The sequence below is a fragment of the Pan troglodytes genome, chromosome 2 (genome assembly GCF_028858775.2).
Source record: "Pan troglodytes isolate AG18354 chromosome 2, NHGRI_mPanTro3-v2.0_pri, whole genome shotgun sequence".
NCBI classification, from domain to species: Eukaryota; Metazoa; Chordata; class Mammalia; order Primates; family Hominidae; genus Pan; species Pan troglodytes.
Genome location: NC_086015.1, coordinates 76,616,309 through 76,635,752, shown reverse-complemented (window position 1 = coordinate 76,635,752; position 19,444 = coordinate 76,616,309). Strand labels below are relative to the sequence as shown.

The following is a 19,444-nucleotide window of genomic DNA, read 5'->3' as shown; positions in this document are numbered from 1 at the left end:
CATCCACTACCCTTTTACTGGTCACTAACAAGACCCTAGTGCTTGGGCCAATGGGGGGAGGGGAAACCAGGAGAAAAGAAACAGGGTGTTTTGTGTTTTTTTAAGTTCACATTTTCCTCCTTGTTGAGCCAGTTGGAGTGTGGTCAACAAATTGCTTTGAAGGACCTGAGACACCTCGGTGGGTCCTTCCCGCACCGTCTTTGTGTTGGTAAAAATCAATGCTGACTTCCACCACCATCCCTTCTGCCCTAACCCTGCTCCCCGCTCCCATTTCCCCCTAGGAGATCTGAGAATTTAATCCATATGGTTTTGATTCCCTCACTCATCAAAATGCAGTTTTCCAAGAGCCATTTGATCTCCAAGATGTTATGTGAGTGTCTTTTTGTATTTTATTTTTTCCCTTAGAAAAGAAAAGCTGATGGTTTGCCAAAAGAAAATGAACTCCAAACTCTTGGGGTCTGAACTGGGTTCAAGCATCAGATCCAGGGGAGCCCAGGGGGATGCTGCTTAGTCAGGGGCCTCAAATGTTCTCTGCACAAGCCAGGTGAGTCTAAGCAAAGTGGGGGCACTTTCTTTGCTTTCCTTTCTCGTGTGTGTTCATGTGTGTGTGCACGTGTGTGTGCGTGTGTGTGTGCGTGGGTGCATGCGTGTGCATGTGGGCATTCTACCGACTCTTCTATCCCAGAAACTGAATAATAATGACCATGTATTAAGTACTTCCTGGGGTCCAGGCTCTGTGCCTAGACTGATTGACTGATTGATTGATTGACTGATTTTTTGAGATGGTGTCTTGCTCTGTCGCCCAGGCTGGAGTACAGTGGCGCGATCTTAGCTCACTGCAACCTCCACCTCCCAGGTTCAAGCAATTCTCCTACCTCAGCCTCCCAAGTAGCTGGGATTACAGGCATGTGCCACCACACCCGGCTAATTTTTGTATTTTTAGTAGAGACAGGGTTTCACCATGTTGGCTAGGCTGGTCTCGAACTCCTGACCTCAAGTGATCCGCCCACCTCAGCCTCCCAAAGTGCTGGGATTACAGGCTTGAGTCACAGGTCCCGGCCTGTGCCTGGATTTATGATCTATGTGCTTTATGTAAATGCTCGAGTCTTTATTATCACCCTTTGAGGGAGGTGCTCCTTCCCTCCCTCCCTCCTTTCTTTCCTTCCTCCTTTCATTCATCAAATATTTATTGAGCATTTATTATGTGTCAGGTGCTATTCTAGGGTCTGGAGACAAAGTGGTGAACAAGACAAATTTCATTCCTGCCTTTGTGAAGCTTACATTCTAGTTCACGTGCAATTAAGCAAATGAGTAAGACGGCTTGAAGTAGTAATCAGTGTTATGAAGAAAATAAAACAGGAAGGTGGCAGAGAGCTTGTGCTCTGCTCAATTTAGAATGAGTGGTCAGGGAAGGCCCTGCTGAGCTGATTGCTGAATGACACCAAGGATTCAGCTGCAAAGATACAGGAGGAGCGAGCTCTCCTGCAAAGGGAATAAGAGGAGCACCTTGGGCACGTGCAGGGGGTGAATAAAGGCCAGCAAGCTGGAACAGAGGAAGCAGGTGGGTGGGGAGTGGAGTCCACATGGCGGGGAAGGAAGCTGGGTTAAGCATGGAGGGCGTTGCGGCCATGGGGAAAGCCCCTGGAGTTTTAGGCAGGAGAGTCTGGGATCTGACTCTGTGTTTACACCATTGCTCTGGGGGCTGGCTAGGGAAGAGGTTGAAAGAGCCGCGACAGGATAAAGAAGGAAGGAAACTGGCCAGGATGCTGCTGCTGACCTCAGGGTATGGTTCTCCCTCTCCATCATGGCTCAGACGCAGGCAGACTCAGATGAGTGTTGGAAGTGAAGCTCACTGCCCCACCCAACTCCACTGCTTGGTAATAGAACTTAAGGAACTGAGTATTTTTCAAGGGGTTCTTGTCACAGTGGTTGTCCAGATGGAAGTTCGGAAGTAGGAGTCTAGATGTAGCAGGTGGGCTTGCTGACAGATTGAAGGTGTGGGGGAAAAAGAAGAGAGACATCAAGGATAGCGGGTCAATGGAGGCCTGAGCAGCTCATGGGGTGATGGTCCCCATTTTCCAAACAAGAAAATGGAGGCCCAGAGAGGTTGAATACCCTGACTGAGATCCCATAGGAAGGGGCAAAGTCAAGACTCTAGTGCAGGACTCTGTCTTTTAAATCTGATTTCTGAATTGTGCTTTCACAACTCATTGATACGCCCTAGACCATGCTGAGCATTGCACCTGGAGGACAAACCCAGCACATTTCCTCCCCCAGACATCACGGTGGCTTTTTGGGATCTTTTAGGCCCTCCTTCCCCTTCCTGAGGGTATAGCTCCCTCACAAGAATGGACGTACAGCCGGGCACAGTGGCTTACGCCTGTAATCCCAGCACTTTGGGAGGCTGAGCTGGGTGGATCACTTGAGGTCAGGAGTTTGAGACCAGCCTGGCCAACATGGTGAAACCCCATCTCTACTAAGAATGTAAAAATTAGTCTGGGCATGGTGGCTCACGCCTGTAATCCTAGCACTTTGGGAGGCTGAGGTGGGCGAATTGCCTGAGCTCAGGAGGTTAAGACCAGCCTGGGCAACATGGCGAAACCCCTTCTCTACTAAAAATACAAAAAAAAAAAATTCACCAGACATGGTGATGCACACCTGTAATCCCAGCTACTCAGGAGGCTGAGGCATAAGGATCACTTGAACCCGTGAAGTGGAGGTTGCAGTGAGCTGAGATCGTGCTGCTGCACTCCAGCCTGGGTGACAGAGCGAGACTGTCTCCAAAAGAAAAATAAATAAATAAAAATACAAAAATAACAATACAAAAATTAGCCGAGCATGGTGACATGTACCTGTAATCCCAGCTACTAAGGCTGAGGCAGGAGAATTGCTTGAACCCGGGAGGTGGAGGTTGCAGTGAGCTGAGATTGTGCCACTGCATTCTAGCCTGGGCAACAGAGTGAGAGTCTGTCTCAAAAAGAAAAAAAAAAAAAAAGCACATTCTTTTTATTTCAGGGCATTGCTATTTTGAAATGTGCAGGATACATATACCATTGCTTTTCCTTTTACTGATTTTATTTTCAATCATTTGTTTGTGTCTGTTGTCTACACAATAGGAGTTTACTAAATACTGTTGATTGACTAAATGTCCTAATGCATGCTGTGATGTTTGTTTAATGGTATAGAGCTGTAGAAAGTTTTCATTCATTCAGTCATTCATTCATTCACTCAATCATTCATTCCTGAATACTATCCCTGATGTTATGCTGCACATTAGGGGCTCAGAGAAGAACGAAAGCAAACCTCTGTCCTCAAACAGCTTCTAATCTGGTTAGGTGTGAGTGGAGTGAGCATGTGTGAGTACAGAATATAAGGGACAGGTGTGCAAATACTTTCAATATGATTTGTGTACAAATTTTGTGAGTACATAAAAGGGGGACTTTTGACTCTTGGGGAAGGTGGGAAGGTATGGATTTTATTAGAGATGGCTTCAGGGAAAGCGTCACATTCAAGCTCAGATGCAAGGGACAAGGGGAGGAATCCTCTAAGAACAGAGTGGAAAACTGAAGGGGATTGTGTTGGGAGGCACATTTTCCACCTTTGTAGCCCCTTCTCCAAGTTAAAAAGGTCGGGATAGGTGGGAACAGCTGGGGGAGGTGAGTGGGAGGAGATTACTGACAAGTCCCCAAATTCTGTGGCTTGGAGAACTTTGGGATTCCTGTAGCCAGTTTCTGGGCTGTGGAGGTTCCCTGGTCCATATTTCTGGTATTGATGACCATTGATAAGGTATTGATGACTATGGCAGACATGGGCTGTTTTTTCCCCAGCATCCTTTCTCCATTCTTTTGGCAGCAGCCCTCGTGCTTCTATAGGATCATCCCTTTTCCAGTTTCAGTCCTTGTGGTGTAGGAGAGGGTCAAACCCTGCCCCCACTGGGATATTCCATTCCCTTGGCCATAGTAGCCCTGTGATCCACACCATGCCAATCAGGGCCCAAGAGACTCAATGCTAGGATTTTCATTTGAATTACTGAAGCAGTACAATCCTGCTTTTCTGCTGGATATGATGCTGGATGGAGTGTGGTCCAAGGAGCTGTTGGCAACCACTTGGCAACTACATGAGGCTTAGAATGAGGCCAACATCAAGCGAATACTGTCAAGACACAGAGAGGGAAGCTGGTTCCTGGTGACACCCTTTGAGCCCTGAATCAATGGATACCTGAAGCCAGCCTTATCCTAGGACACGAGCTAACAGATTGCCTTTTTAGCTTTAGCCAGTCTGAGTTGGATTTCCTTTAGTTTGTTCTGGGCAGAATCTCAACTAATACCACGGCCCATAACCCTGTGAGATATCATTGCTTCAGGAAAACCTTTTCTTTTTCTCCTAGAAACTTCAGTCTTAGAATGCAGAGGAGGGATGAAAGTGGGAGTTTTAGGCGTGATGGCCAGGAATACAGTTAAGAGGGGCAGAACATATTTGCCCCTGATTTTCGATTGCTGGTGCTATTCTCACTGATGTCAATCACCTTAGTGTCACTCAGTGGAAGGATTTACTGCAGTGGTAAATTTCAATGGAAAGAGTTTTGTTATTTCAGCACAAATTTTTGTTGTTAGTGGTGGGGACTTTTTATAGTTCTGGTTTTACAAATCAAAAGTAATGGTTGAAGTAGTGACTGCATTAGAGTCTATTCTGATTTCAAAGGATCCTAGAAGTCACCTAGTTCAACCTCATTAAGCCTCTGGTTCTTCAACAGTAAAACTGAAATCATCAGAATATGCACCTCATGGGGGCATGAGCTGTCATGTATCTTAAACTCTAATATAGATTTGTATTTACAACTCAACAGAAATAGCTTACTTCCAATAATTTGGGTAACAGGAAATCATCTCATTTTAGAGGATCTAAGCAGTACTTCTTTACAAATTTATGTAGTTTAAATATGTAAATGGTTTCTTGGCTCTCTCTGGGCCTCAGTTTCCCCATTTGTAAAAGGGGGGGTAATAATGGTACCTAATTCATAAGGTAGTTGTTGAGGATTAAGTGAATAAAGCCCTATGCTCCCCCTACCCAGTCACTCTCCACTTTTTTTGACCCTGCTCAGTGTCTGGGAGGCTGATCTGACTCAGGTGGGTTGTGGTCACGGGGCTCCACTGCCCTCTGATTCTGGTAGGTTTCAGCCTATGAAAAACATGAGGCTGGAGCAGGAGAGCAGTGACTCTGCTGGGGTCAGCGTGAGCTGGCCATGTCTTGTCACCAAAGGCCCTAGCTCCTGGTGGGGAGCCCTCTCCAAAGGCCCTGGTAAAGGCTTTGTCTCCTTGTTGCTTCAGTCCCAGAGGTTGTCAGCTCCACTGTCACCTGTGTTTTCTCTACATCTCACCCACACCTTTGCAAATGGTCTCTCTATTGAGCTGTTCTCAAAGCTCCCAATTCGAGTGCACCCCTCTGCTTCTGCTGGCTGCTGACTGATTCACTCCCTCGACAAGACCCAGGACAGTGCCTGGAACACACTCAATGCAGTCCCTACTGTAGTTATTTTGTTATTTACAAAGCAAAAAATCACATGCATCATGGATATGTGGTTCGACCATCAATTTCATAGTTCGAGGTCTTCTTTTCTTAATCAGATGTTGTGGTTTTACTTTCATGAGTTAGGAATGGCTTTGATGAATGACTGACCCTCCCATTGAAGTGCCGCCAGAAAGAATGGGTTATGGGCACAATCTCCAATGCCCAGTCATCACATTACACTCTTAGTCCTCCAGTATTCTCATCTCCCCTTATCGTAACCCTCAGGACTCAACTATAACCCAGGAGGTTTCCCACTTGTACTAATGTAAATTAAGCAAACTCAGATACACCCTTTTGGTAGGGTCCATGGATGTTGTAGATTGAAAGTCTGTATTTCCCCTAAGTTCATACATTGCAGTCCTAACCTCCAAAATGATGATATTTTGATGTGGGGCCTTTGGGAGGTGATTAGATTTATTTTATTTATTTGTTTGATTTTTGAGACAGTCTCTCATTTTGTGGCTGGAGTGCAGTGGTGCAATCATAGCTCACTGCAGCCTTGACCTCCCTGGGCTCAGGTGATCCTCCCATCTCAGCCTCATGAGTAGCTGGGACCACAGGCATGGTGCCACCACACCTGGCTAATTTTGAATTTTTTGATAGAGATGGCGTTTGCCATGTTGCCCAAGCTGGTCTCAAACTCCTGGGCTCAAGCAATCTTCCTGCCTTGGCTTCCCAGAGTTCTGGGATTACAGACATGAGCCACTGTGCCCGACCGTGATTAGATTTAGATGAGGTCATGAGAGTGGGGTCCCCCTGATGCAATGAGTGTCCTTTTACAAATAGGAAAAGGGAGCAGAGTTCTTTCCCTTTCTCTCCACCATGTGAGCACACAGTGAGAAGGTGGCTATCTGCAGGTTAGGAAGAGACCTCTCACCAGGGAACCAAATGGGCCAGCGCCCTGGTCTTGGACTTCACAGCCTTAAGAACTGTGAGAAATAAATATCTATTGCCTAAGCCACCTAGTCTATGGTATTTTGTTATAGCAGCCCAAGCTGACTAAGACGATGTAAATATTTCATGTGCATAAGAACAATGTGAACTCTTCTGCCCTAAGAGCTCACTGTGGGCCAGGTGCTGGGCTAAGCACTTTACATGAATGACTTCATTCAATGACCATAGTAACATGTATGACTACTTGTATTAGGAATTGCCTTTAGTTTTTAGAAAGAAACCAGGAATAACAATGATTCAAAAGATAATTTTTCTCACACACACAAAAAGCCGGGAGCTTGGTAGCCATGGGCTTAATAGTAGCTCTGTGGTCATCACAGTCTTGTGCTCTTTTTGTTTTTTCGTGCAGGTGTTCCATCTTCAAGGTTACCTCACGCTCCAATGTGGCTGCTGTAGCTCCAGCCATTATGTCTACATTTCTGACTATGAAGGAAGGGAGGAAGGCCAAAAAAATTGTTTCAAGTGCCAGCTTAACAAATCCCCCTTTATGACACTTTCCCAGAAACCCCACCCAACAACTCTGCTTACATCTCATGGGCCACAGATTGCTCTCATGGCCATACCTAGCCACGAGGTGGGCTGGTCAAGGTAGTCTCTTGGCCAGGCTCACTGCAGTGCTTAGTAATGCCAAGGTTCTGTTCCTTAAAAAAAAAAGGGAAATTAAGATGAGGCAGGTGATTTCTGCCATAGGACTGCTGTTGTCCTCATTTTACCAATGAGCAACATGAGACTCTGAGAGTCAGGTGTCTTGCCCGAGACTGTATCAATAGTAAGATGGAGGCTGCATTTGGATGGATGTCTGCCCGACTCCAGTCTTTATTCACTACTGATAAAGTTTGCCTAAGAAGAAAAGCACAAAGCGAAGTAGGCAGCCACATGCAAGCTCACATGTTTCCAGTGCTGCTTGACGGGCACCCACTGAATGGGCCAGAGTTTTAATCCATCTGGCTTATGTGCAAAACTGACTCACAGAAGGCTTTCCAGAGGGTACTCTCACATAGATGGAGGACTCTCTTAACACGCTGGCTTGTCTCTCGTTCCCGGTAGACTGTAGGCGTTGAGTGGGCTGTCATGGGCACTGTTGTATGCCCAGTAGCCAGCACGGGCCCTCGTACGTCACAGGGACTCAATAAGTGTTTGCTGAATCCATGAAGGGAGTGAATGAGTGAGTGAACTAATGAACTTGGATATGGCTGACAGTCATGAAAGCCAGCCAACTTATTTTTCTTGGATGGCATTTACCACCAGCTGACCAATTGTGTTGAAACCATCCCTGAAGAGGTAAAATTTCACTGAGAAAACCACCCATTGTCAACCACGAGTCCCAGGAGTCTCTCTCTGTGAAAAATAGCATGTGTGGCCCCCATGAGACCTTTTTTTTTTTTTTCCTGGTAGATTTTCTGAATATCCTTTTTTTCTGACTGGCCTGTAAAATGCATTGAGAAATTATGCTAATGCTAGTATCTCTCCAACCAAGTCCTACTGAGGATTGAATCTATTTTTCAAAGACAAAACTGAGTTTTAATTTAGTGCCCCCTTGACATTTTCCCTTTCAAGCACATGAAGGATGCTTCTGCAGAGGGAGAGGTCTTGGGAAATCTTTCACGGATGGCTACGCTTCACGCCTGGGTGGAGTAACCCTCAGCACGCCAGCTTTCAATTAGAAGTAAATAAATGGAGACAGCTTTGCAGTGTGCCCGATACTCTGAAAGATCAACCCCCGGCCTTGGGGCTGCCTTTCTCCCACTGCAGCTAAAAATGTTCATTTACATTTTTTTGGTGTTTTCTGAGCAGCTTTAATGTGCCAGGTTTAACCTTTAAGGCCCTCTCCCCTTCTTCCTTCTGCTTCTCCCCCAACCCCTGGCTTTGAGGATGCCACAAGCCTTGAAGCACTTGCAGGAAACAGCTGCACACAAGTGGATTTCCAACTGAATTCTTTAGATGGAGGTTTGGCTCTTGTAGGATCATGTAAAGGAGTCTTTCATTTCCCCTCTGTGATTGTCATTCTGTTTGGAATAAGGGCAGCTGGGGATGCCTCTCCTTTGCCCATTACATCCTAAGGCAAAGGTGGATTTGGGGGCCTTGGGTTAGGATTGGGGATAGGGGATGTCTGGGGAGGGACTCCTTGCTGTGCCATTCCTCCACATTTGGAGACCGGAGGGGAAGACCTTGGTGTCATTTTGAGATTCTTCTATTAGGGAACTATATCCATTAGTTATTGCTGCAAAGCAAATGACTCCAAAACTTGATAGCTTAAAACATCATTTACTCACCTTTAGCTCACAATTGTGTAGGTCAGCAATTTGGCCAACCTCAGCCAGGCAGTCCTTTGGGTCTGTACTGGGCTGGTCTGGTCTCAGATGGGCATGATCAGCTGCCAGGTTGGCTTGCGACGGTCTCAGCTGAGATGACTGGGGCTGTCGCCATCCAGCAGGCCGTCCTGCTCTCGCACAATGAGAGCTGGGCTGAGATGACTGAGGTTGTCACCGTCCAGCAGGCCAACCTGGGCTTGCTCACTTGGTGGTGGAAGGGTTCCAAGAGCAAGCACAGAAGAGCACGAAGTCTCTTGAGGCGTCAACTGAGAACTGGCGCCATGTCACTTTTGCTGCATTCTGTCAAAGCAAGTCACAAGGCCCACCCCAATTCTGGGAGTAGAGAAAATAGCTCTGCCTCTTGATGGGAGAAGCTGCAATGCATTTTGGCAATTTTTGCAATCAACAACAAGGAGTGATTTTCCAAATCTGCTTCTCAAGGCCTAGGGCTTCCATGGAAAAGCCACAGGGGCCACTGTAGGTTCAAGATTAAAGTTTGGGCTATCCTCTCGCACCTTTAACCCGAGGAACTCACTTTTATCTGCAGAATATATTGGACTTCCAAGTAAGATCTCACTTGAACAAAGGTTGCCACGGTTAAAAGACATTGGATACCAATTAGTTAGAAGTAATTGTCAGGCTCTCCCTACCTGCTTCTGACCTCTGTGACTCATAGAATTGCACTTCCTGTTTTCTGATAAAAGAGAACTAGTGCCAAGAAGTAGGAAGATTCTGGCCTTGCTCATTCACTCATCAGTCTCTGCATCTCCAATCCTCATACAATCTCAGTGTTCTAGGCTGCAAAAAGAAGTGGAAGACAGTAATGCATGGAAGAGTTCAAACTAAAGCCAGGCTTTCAGGGTTCAGATCTCAACTTCCTCAGTTGCAGTGTGGTCATAGGAAGGTTACTTAACCTCTCTAAGCCACAGCTTCTGCATCTATAAAATGGGGTGAGAATATCTATTGCATGGATTAAAAAAAGATAATTTGTACGGCATAAAAATTACTCAAATCATGTTTACTATTTTTATGATGTAGTCTTCAAGTTCCCTTAACATTCTAACAGATTATGTTCCCTATGAAATTATGGTGGGCAGTGCCAATTTCCAGTTGCTAGGTGTTCTGGTTTGGGATTTTTTTAGGAAGGCATTCAACAAAACAAGCCTCTGCTCACTGGCCTGCCACCAAATGGTAAAATTCAGCTGTCTGAGATTCATACCTTTGGCTGAGTACATCAAGGTGTTCTTATTCGTTAATACTTAGTTTGAATCGGTTGATTAGATCATTTTCTCCATGAATATTAAGCTGAACCCTAGGCAATGAGCAATGTGAACTTTGATGGAATGTTTTTCAGAGGAAGGGAAGATGATGTATGGGTGAACAGGAGAGAAGATAAGTTTGGGCTGGCCATAGCAGAGTTAGGGGGTGGGGAGCAAGGAGGTTGGTGCCTGAATGAAGGAGGGGACCCCTTACGCTTCCAGGAGAAGTGCCAAGAGGCACTTGGCATGCTTTCCTGCTGTGCCTGGAGCTGAGAGTCTTCATATCTGGTGCACAAGAAAGGAAAATGTATCCTCCAGCTTTGCCCATCATGATTCTGAAATGCTTTCAGGCACCCCAGGCTGTGCGGGAATATTTAAAGCCACCATGATTACCATTTGCCATCTGACAGGAAGCAACTCTATGCCCCTGTATGAGAGAGGAGCAGTTATTTTCTAAGGTCCCCTGGGGCACGTTTTGGTGTCTCAGGGAGGAGAATCTGCACCCTCACCCCGCCTTCCTTTGGCAATGAGCAGGTCATCCATCAAGTTGGTCCTGCCCAACAGGATCTTCCAGATCTCTCAGCAAAGGCCTCCACTCCACTAGGCCTAGACAAACAGGCTCCAGCTTGCTAAGGCCGCGGGCCTGATGGGAAGGGCAGGGCCAAATGGCCCCAGCCTGACTTTTCAGATGCTGCACGCAGACTGGGGTGCACTGAGGAGCAGTGCCTCATCTTGGGATGACAAGAGGTGGCCAGGGGGTGTGTGCCTGGATTCCACAGGCATCAGCAAACACCTGGCTTCCTTTGGTATCAGGCAGAGGTGCATCTGGCTCTCAGCCAGCTGTCTATGTGGAAATATTCCACCCCTCTTTTAAAATTGCATTTTCATATCAAAGACAAGCTAGCGAACCAAGAGGCCCTTATTGGAGGGGAGCATTGTTTTTCAGGATTTGCCTTAGCATTTTTTTTACCTAGCAAATTCTCCTAAAATATTTTAGAGTTGTACTTTTTTGGTTTTGTTTTTTGGAATGTCTATCATCTTTATCAAACAAGTCATCTGTGGGTGCTCACTATGGAGAAATCTGAGGAAGAACAGATAAGTAAAAGTTTTGTTTACAGTGAAAAATTGCTTATAAATAATTTTTATTAAATTATCTATTTTTATTTTTTCATTATTTTCTGTTGAGAGCATATCCTATCATTTGTTTACAGAATTCCCTGTGTTTAGGAATTTAGGGGTCTTTACAGGCTCCCTGCCCCTGCAAAAATCCCCGTGAGATGAAGCCCCAGTTGCTGGCAGTGGTAATGGGGTGGTAACTCACTCTTCTCACTCTTTATTAACTGCCTGCTCTTGCCTGTCTCATTTCTCCACTTCCTTACTCATTTCTGTTTCACCTCCCAAATAAACCACCTGCACTGAGATCCTGGTCTCAAGGGCTGCTTCTCAGGAAACCCAAACCAATGCAGCTATCTACTGTTTTTGAGTATACAGTCACGTGCCACACAACGACTTTTCAGTCAATGATAGACTGCATATACGATGGTGGTCTCCTAAGATTATAATAGAGCTGAAAAATTTCTATCACCTAGTGACATCTTGATGGTCCTGACCCTGTGCAGGCCTAGGCTAACATGTATGTTTGTGTCTTTGTTTTTTTGTTTGTTTGGTTGGTTTTGGTTTTTTGTTTGTTTGTCTTTTTGAGACAAGGTCTTGCTCTGTCACCCAGGGTAGAGGGCAGGGCAGCAATCATGGCCCACTGCAGCCTCAGACTTCTGGCCCCAAGTGATCCTCCCACCTCAGTCTTCCCAGTATCTGGAATGACATACTGGAGCCACCATGCCCAGCTAATTTTTATTTTTATTTTTTTATAGAGACCAAGGTCTCACTATATTGTACAGGTTGGTTTCAAACTCCTGGCCGCAAGCGATCCTCTCACCTTGGCTTCTCAAAGTGCTGGGATTACAGCATGAGCCACCATGCCTGGCTCTTTTTCCTTTTGCAGGGAGTGGGGTCTTGCTATGTTGCCCAGGCTCATCTTGAACTCCTGGCCTCAAGTGATCCTCCTACCTCACCCTCTCAAAAACTGTTTAGAGAGTTTTAAAAAAATAAAAATAATTTTTAAATAGAAAAAAGCTTATAGAATAAGAATACAAAGAAAGAAAATATTTTTGTACAGTTGAAAAATGTGTTTGTGTTTGTGTTTTGTTTTTTGAGACAGAGTCTCACTCTGTCACCCAGGCTGGAGTGTAGTGGCACAGTCTCTGCTCACTGTAGCCTCTGCCTCCACCTCCCGGGTTCAAGCAATTCTCGTGCCTCAGCCTCCCAAGTAGCTGGGACTACAGGCGTGCGCCAACACACCCAGCTAATTTTTGTATTTTTTAATAGAGACGAGGTTTTGCCATGTTGGCCAGGCTGGTCTTGAACTCCTGGGCTCAAGTGATCGCCCGCCTCAGCCTCCCAAAGTGCTGGGATTACAGGCATGAGCCACCACGCTCGGCCTGTGTTTGTGTTTGAAGTCTTATTATAAAAGAGTCAAAAAGCTTTAAAAAAATTAAAAAGTTTATGACATTAAAAAGTTACAGTAAGCTAAGGTTAATTATTGAAGAAAGAAAAGTGTATTTTAAAATAAATTTGGTATAGCCTAAGTGTACAGTGTCTATAAAGTCTACTGTAGGGTACAGTAATGTCGTAGGCCCTCGCATTCACTTACCACTCACTCAATGACTCACCCAGAGCAACCTCCAGTCCTCCATTCATGGTAAGTCCCCTATACAGGTGTATCATTTCTTATCTTTTACAATGTCTTTACTGTACCTTTTCTATGTTTAGATGCACAAATACTTACCACAGTGTTACAATTGCCTGCAGTGTTCAGGACAGTTACGTGCTGTACAGGTTGGTAGCCTAGGAGCAACAGGCTACACCATCTAGCCTAGGTGTGTAGGAGGCTCTCCCACCTAGGTTTGTGTAAGTGCACTCTGAGATGCTTGCACAATGATGAAATTGCCCAATGATGCATTTCTCAGAGCATAGCCTTTTCACGAAGCGATGCATGACTGTACACCATGTCTCCCTTGACCAGCATTGGACTCACATACAGCTTTTCAGGAGTGCTCTTGCCTAATGTGGATTACTCAGAGGTCGGGGCTTTCCTGATTCACTTAGGCTACGTTTCGGTGCACCACCTGGGTTTGGCAACTTAACCTTCGGCCTCCAAGTTTCTCATCCTATGCTAGACTTTCGCCAAGGCCTCCTTGTTACTAATGGCCAGTGCTTGGCCATCAGTAATGACCAACCTCCTGTAACCTACTGCCAGTACTAATGGCCAACCCTAACCCTAACCCTCCTTTTCTTCCTTGTCACTTTGCCCCTGAGTTAATCCTCTCCTACAATTCTGCTATCTCTTCTTTGTTTTTTTCTTATCAAAAAATCTTTAGCAGCCTTAGCCTGAATGCAGGAGGCCCCAGGCCATACTGTGATCTAGGTGAAGGGTTTCTTTGGGGATTCTCTTTACCCGGCTCTGAAAACCCTGCTTTTTCTTGTAGTCCTCCCTGGAAGGAATTTTTTTTTTATTAGGTTGTCCTCTGAGGTGATGTCTCCTCCTGGTAGAAAGAAAAATAATATTCTTTGCAAAGCACTGACATATATTCTTTAACTTTACTTTCCCTCCACCTCCCAAAACTTGCCAGTTTCAGGGTCCAAAGTTCCGGACCTCTGACAAAGCATGCACCCACTTACAGATGGAATACATGGGCATTGGCCTGGGACCTGATGCTGTCCTCGTTGAAGGACATTTGTAATCTGGTGACCTTAGTCCAAGACATGAACTTAAAGGTGGGAATATGGGGCACTGTGGTGGGAAAAGTTTGTAGTGACCTTTCAAGAAACAACATTCACATTTTGACAGAGGATGCCTTGGCTAGTGATAAAGAATTATAATGCTTTTTTTTCCTTCCTTCCTTCCTTCATTCCTTCCTTCATTCCTTCATTCCTTCCTTCGTTCCTTCCTTCCTTCCTTCCTTCCCTTCTTCCATCCCTCCCTCCTTCCTGTTTTCCCCCTTCCCTTCTCTTCCTTTCTCCTTCTACCCCCCTCCCTTCCTCCCTTCCTCCCTTCCTTCCTTCCTTCCTTCCTTCTTTCCTATCTTGTCAAGAGGGGTAGTATGGTTGACTCTACCAGTTACTAGCTCTGTGATCTTGGACAAATTACTTAATCTTTCCATTTCTCTGCCTGTAAAATGAGTTTACTAATTAGATCGACCTCATAGAGTCTTTGTGAGGATTAAATTAGTATCTATACAGTGTATAAGATAGTACCTGGCAAAGAGTAATCTTTCAAAACATATTTGCTCTTTTTGTTAATTCATTCATAAAATATATAAAACACCTACTGCTTGACAGGTCGTGTGGCAACAGGGTGGACCAAGCCCTGAAGAGCTTAGGGAGGGAGGTAGTGTAGAATATGGCTACTCAAGCTGCCTTGAGATGGAAACCATAATTTTAAGTTCTCTTTCTTCATTACATTAAAAAAAATTCAGCCCATTTTCGCTGGGAAACTGAGCACTCCTCCAGGAAGCTGTCCCTGATAAGTGCAGCAAACATCATCTCAACTCACGAGTGCCAGAAGGAAGGAAAGCAGAACTATGCTTCTGGTAGCTGATGATTGGGCGCTGGTTTCAATGGCTCCCAAGGCCTATTGGGAAAGAAGATAAAAGAGAGGTTCTAGAAGGGGCTGGAGTGGGGCCTGAGGCTCTGGGATGGATGTCCATGAAAGGGGTTCAAACAGTGATGGGTGGACAAGAGAAGGGGCCCTGCAAGGGCGCTAGTCCCAGGCTCAGTGTTCTCAGCTGCTGGCCTCACCTGCTCTGGAGCAAGTGCAGCAGGCTGGTTAACAGTATGGACTCTGGGGCCTGGCCGTGCAGGTTCAAATCCCTGCTTCCTTACTAACAAGTGGCGGCCAACTGCATCTTCCAAAGATGTCACAGCTCATCCCGCGGACTCTTCTCACAATGTGGCTGCCACTTCTCCCACCAGAGGAGGGTGTCTGTGTCCCCTCTCCTTGAATATGAGTGGGGGCTTGTGACTCCTCTGACCAAAGGACTGTGGCAGAGGTGATTCTATGTGACTTCCAAAGCTAAGTCATAAATGATCTAGGGTCTTTCTGGCTCTCTGTCTCTACCTGGGGACACTCACTCTTGGAACCCAGCCACCATATTTTAAGGAAGCTGAGGCCACATGGGGAGGTACATCTGGGCATTCCGGCTGATAGCCATTACTAGGCCCTCAGGCAACAGCCAGCATCAATCACCAGGCTTGTGCGTGAAGGAGCCTTCAGATTATTCCAGGTGCACACTATTGAAATGTGTGCCTCATAGCAATAGTGACTTAATATATGTAAATAATTTAGACATGGCACCAAGTAAGTGCTATGCGTTCGCTATTAAAATTGCTGTTATTGCTGTAGTTGTTACGATCACATGTATTCCATGTGGTCTGCAGGCATCTGCAGGGTGGCCCCATCTACAGAGGGCTTCCCCAGTACTGGCTGGTGACACAGGCCATGCCACCCCTGACAGACCAGGTATACTCTACTCTACAATGCCACAGGTTACCCATGACTCAAAGAGGGACCCTGGACATGTAGCAGATGATGTCAGGCTTTCAGAGCTGAACTTGTTAGGGGGAGCCAGAACTGGGCAGAAGTGAGAGCCTTGGGTGGGACACTCGTCAACGACAGCAGAGTACAGCTATGTTTTATTTTTTAGAGACAAGGTCTTGCTATGTTGCTCAGTCTGGTCTCAAACTCCTGGGCTCAAGGAGTCCTCCTGCCTCAGCTTCCCAAGTTGCTGTGATTCCAGGTGTGAGCCACTGTGCACAATAGAGTTTGACAGATGCTCAGATGGGCCAAGCTTGGGTGGTAAAAGCCTGCAGGAGGGGCTTTCATCTTAGTCCTAGGGGGCCATAAAAAAGGGTATCAGAGAAAGTTGAGTAGGAATTGCCCAGTGAAAGAGAAAGGAAAGGGGATTCCAGGTGGAGGGTTTTGTGCAAACAAAAGCGTGGTGGGAAGAAAACATTTCATTTCTGAGGATTTGCAAATCTGATGGTGGTAAGAGTATATACAGTGACAAGTTCAAGGGCATTCTATAGAACCAGTGGTCTGCACTCTTCAAAATGCCAATATTATGAAAGAGAAAGAAAGGCTAAAAAACAGTATTAGATTAAAAGAGATAATACATGCGTGTACACTAAATGTAGTGCCTGGTCCTAGACTGGCCCTGGGTAAGGAGAAGCGGGAGTAGTACAAATGACATTATCGAGACAGTTGGAGACATTTACATATGAACTATGTATTAGATAACAGATCAGAATAGTGCATTTTGGGGGGTGTTGATTTTGAGGGGGAGAGAGTAGGAGAGAGCCATCTGGGGTGCTGGGATTTGATACCTTCATCTGGGTGGTGATTACACAAGTAGGACTTGAATATTTAGCTGAACGTAAATTATACATAGTAGAAAAATAAACATTGATATTAAATACAGTTCTATTTTCCCTTATATAAAAGGATGCCCTTTTCTAAGGAAATGCATGCTGAAATACTAGGGGTAAGTGGGTGTGATGTCTACAATGAACTCTCAAATGTTTTAGGGGAAGGTAATATTTATTTTGACAGGGGGAGTGATACAACAAATATGGCAAAATGTTAATTGGTGAAGTTGGGCAAAGGGTAGAAAGGAGTTCCTTCTATTCTTCAATTCTGTAAGTTACTTCAAAATAAAAAGTCTTAAAAAATGAATGGAGAAACAGAACTTGCAGGCAAAGAGGAGGGAGGGGAAAGAGGAAAGTCTGGAAGTCAGGCCGCCCGTTTATTGGAAGGGACATTGAGTTGTAGAAAGGCTAAATGGCTGGTCAAGGGTCAGTGAGCGATTAGTGTGGGCTTTGTGCCCCTGACCATACCTCTGAGACCCAAGTCTCACCCTTTCCAGTCAACCAAAGGGTCCCAGGAGGGAGGTGTGAGTGTTAATATATGGCCTCCGATGTGGAGAAGACCTCGGGGTGTAATTTGACAGAGCTCCTATTATTTCAGGTTACCATTAATGTGAGTTGTGCCATGAATTCCCCATGCATGGCCCAGAAATTTGCCCCATATGTTTGTAAAAGTTGATTACATCTTTGGGAGCTTTTTTCTAATGTGAACAGAAGCTATTAATATATAGATGCAATTGTTGCAGCTCATTGGGACCAGGTGTCTTTTCTGGTGTGTCATAAAAGGGCTCTGTATCCTTTTATTGTCAATACCTGAAGGCAAACAACCAGGTATTGACAATCTATTGATTTCAGATGATGTGTAATGCCATCATTTCTTGGATAAGAAATTAGGAGAAAATCTCTCTTTCTCTTTCCAAAGGAGAGCAACTCAGTAAAGAGTAATGGAATCCTGGCTAACTATGGGGCTAGGCTTAAAAAGGAGTCCCCACTCTCACACATTTTAGCAGCAGTATAAATTGGTACAACCACTTGGAAAAACTGTTTGACAGTAGCTAATATAACTTAATATATGTTGGGCCAGGTGCAGTGGCTCACACCTGTAATCCCAACATTTTCGGAGGCCGAGGTAGGTGGATCACTTGAGATAGGGAGTTTGAGATCAGCCTGGCTAACATGGCGAAATCCCATCTCTACTAAAAATACAAAAAAAAAAAAAAAAAAAATTGCGGGCAAGGTGGTGTGCACCTGTAATCCCAGCTACTTGAGAGGCTGAGGCACAAGAATCTCTTGAACCCGGGAGGCAGAGGTTGCTGTGAGCTGAGATCACACCCGGGCACTCCAACCTGGGTGACAGACAGAAACTCTGTCTCAAAAAGAAAAACCCAAACAAACAACAACAAAACAACTTAATATATGCTGAATAAAAGCAATTCCATGCTTGTGCGCTTAATCTAAGAGAAATGAGTGTGGATGTCTACCCAAAAACAGGTACGGAAATATCCATAGCAGCTTTATTAATAATATCCCCCAAACAGAAACAACACAGAAACTGTGGTGTGTTCACGTATGGAGTACTACTGAGTAATGAAAGAGAATGAAATACTGAAATATACAGTAACATGGCCGAATGTCATAGATACATCAATACAAAAGAAAACATTCAGGGTGATTCTATTTAGTTGAAGTTTAGAAACAGGTGAACTGAATCTATGATAATAGAGGTCATTTTGGAGGGTGTTGATTTTGAGGGGGATAGAGTAGGAGAGAGCCATCTGGACTGCAGGGAATGTTGATACCTTCACTGGGGTAGTGATTACATGAGTAAAACTTGAGTATTTAGCCGAATGTAAATTATACATAGTAGAAAAATAAACATTTTACAAAGAATTTCTTTCCACTGGTAACGTTGTCTTGAGGGGCTGCAGAATGGGACATCCCAATGACTGTGCTTGATAGCAGCAATCTGGGGTCGGTTGTGTCCTCAACCCCATTCTACAATGGTCAATTGCATATGCTCTTGCCCACCTGTGCTGGGCAACAATCACCAATCAGCCAAGGCTCTGTCAATGCCTGTGCATTAAGCCAGTGCCCTCAGGACTGCTTCCACCTGGAGGACAAAGGCCGAGGCCACACAAGCTCTAGGACAGCGGACAGCTTTTCTCAAACTTCAGTGTGTAAAATAATCACCTGGTGATGTTATAAAAATACTGATTCTGATCTAATAGGTCCTGGGGTGGGGGTGTCCTCAAATGTATTTCCAATAAGCTCCTAGGTGATACTGATGCTGCTTGACCAACTTTGAGTATCAAGGCTCTAGAAGCTGACAGGCCAGGGTAAGAATCTTGGCTCTGCCATGTATGAGCTCTGTAATCTTTGTTTTTTTGTTTGTTTGTTTGTTTGTTTTTTGAGATGGAGTCTCACTCCATCACTCAGGCTGGAGTGCAGTGGCACTATCTCAGCTCACTGCAACCTCTGCCTCCCGGGTTAAAGCGATCCTTTTGCCTCAGCCTCCCTTGTAGCTGGGATTACAGGCCTGCACCACCACACCTGGCTAATTTTTATATTTTTAGTAGAGATGGAGTTTCACTGTGTTAGCCAGGCTGGTCTTGAACTCCTGATCTCAGGTGATCTGCCCTCCTCAGCCTCCCAAAGTGGTGGAATTACAGGTGTGAGCCATCTTGTCTGGCCTGAGCTCTGTAATCTTTGCCAAACTACTTGACCTCTCTGAACCTCAGTTTCTTTTTCCATAAAATGGCAGGGGTGGGATGGCTTAGCTGGGGTGGAGTGGGGAGGGACAGGTAAGACAACCATCTCCCAGAATGGTGCAGATTAAGCAGGATAATATACATAAAGTGTTTAGCAGAGTAC

At 45.3% G+C, this 19,444-nt stretch overlaps 1 long non-coding RNA gene across 4 annotated transcripts in view; it reads left to right on the top strand.

Annotated features, from left to right (window-relative positions):
• LOC104005620 (uncharacterized) overlaps positions 1-19,444 on the top strand; it is a 103,150-nt gene that overhangs the window by 25,380 nt on the left and 58,326 nt on the right. For all 4 annotated transcript variants that reach the window (XR_010155281.1, XR_008547013.2, XR_010155280.1 and 1 more), the window contains one exon: positions 406-544. This is a non-coding gene — a long non-coding RNA (uncharacterized LOC104005620). The remainder of the gene's footprint in view (positions 1-405; positions 545-19,444) is intronic.